The sequence below is a fragment of the Triticum urartu genome, chromosome 3A (assembly GCF_056163025.1).
Source record: "Triticum urartu cultivar PI428250 chromosome 3A, HENAU_Tu73, whole genome shotgun sequence".
NCBI lineage: Eukaryota > Viridiplantae > Streptophyta > Magnoliopsida > Poales > Poaceae > Triticum > Triticum urartu.
In genome coordinates, this window is record NC_141875.1 from 685,720,697 (window position 1) to 685,722,463 (window position 1,767).

Consider the following 1,767-nt stretch of genomic DNA (forward strand, 5'->3'; position numbering starts at 1 on the left):
GGTGGATGAACATGACCCCGTGGTGTTACCTCTGGATGAACAGGACCCCGATCGATCGAGTCGGTTGGGGCTGGATGAACAGGACCCCATGGAGGGATGGATGAACAGGACCACCCCATGGAGGGCAGGATGAACAGTAGACGATGGAGGGCTGGATGAACAGTAGCCCGTGGAGGGGTGGTTGAACATGAGCCCATGGAGAGGGCTGGTTGAACAGTAGCCGGTGGAGTAGCGCGCGGTGGATGCTGGATGAACAGTCGCAGTTGGAGGCTGGAGGAGGTCGACGGTGGATGAACAATAGCCCGTGGAGGCTGGAGGGGGTCGACGGTGGAGATGAACAGTATCCCATGGAGTCCCGTTTTGCGGTGCGCCATACCCCTCCCGATGAATAGGACCCCCGTTTCAACCGTAGGAGGTCCCTTTCCTCCGTTTTGCGGTACGCCAGACCCCTCCCGATGAACAGGATCCCGTTTCGAACGTGGCCGATCGAACACAAGGCCGTTTCCTCCATTCTGCGGTACGCCAGGCCTCGTTTCCATCGGTTGTTCCGTCCAAGCCCTCCCGATGAACACGACGACGCATTCCGTTCTGACCCAGTCGGTTAGCTCCCCATGAACACGACGACGACGCAGTTTCTCCGTTCCGACCCAGCCATGTACACGAGCCCTGGCCGTACGTATGCGCGAGTAGGCGTTCGAGATCCTGCCCGTATGTACGTACGTGGCCGTATTTTCTTTCTTGCACACTGGCCGCTGTACGTACGTGTACATGCTACATGCGCGCCTCTACTACGACACGTGCACGTCTCTACATCGACCACTATGTATGTACACGTTCGCGACCAGAATGACAACGCTACGTACGCTTCGACCAGGTGGCTCCCGACAGTCAGGCACTTCCTTGCGTGCGAAGATGTAGCTGGTGGGTCCCAGCAGTCAGGGGGGCGAATCGTCTTTTTTGCCCGAAAGCACTTCCTTGCGTGCGAAGTTGAAGCTGGTGGGTCCCAGCTGTCAGGGGAAAACGTTTTTTTTTCACGAAATACGGTGGCCCGTCCGGTGGGTCCCCACTATCAGGTGGAGGAATAATTATTTTGTGCGTAATAAGGAGGCACTTCCTTGCTGCAGCCGTGGACCCAGCTGTCAGCCTCTCCACGTACAGTCCACGTACGATGTAAGCCGTACCTTGACCACGGTGACCATGCTGCGCCGAGAGCACCAGGGCGGTGGACGAAGGCGAGGCCTAGGAAGGGGACAACGCGGAGCCGGGGAAGACGCGACAGTGGATGCCCATGCGTAGAGGAGTATGAGGGTTCACTTGTTCGCTGCGGTGTGAGGCTGCCATCGTCGCAGAATAACAGGGGGTGTGGGTGAGTAGAGGGATGGCTTGGCCAGCGGTGGGAGTAGTAGGGGCGGTGAGGCCTCCGCCGCATCGCAGCCGGCCACGGGAGGCAGGAGCACGAGGTACGACCGGCGCTGGTTTGGGCGGCTGGAGCAAGAAGACCAGAGGTTGAAGAAGCACTACGGCCGTTGGATGGACATCGTACGGTCACTGGAGCTAGAATCGTGCATATTGACTAAGTTGACAAAGCCCTCCGTCCCCGTCAACTTAGTAGGCCCACAAGTTAACCTGCAACTATACTGGGTCCCAGCTAGCAGGGGGAATATTCATTTTTTTTGTGCGTAATAAGGAGGCACTTCCTTGCATGCGAAGATATAGCTGGTGGGTTCAAGCTGTCAGCGACGGTAACATTTTTTTTCGTGAAATACA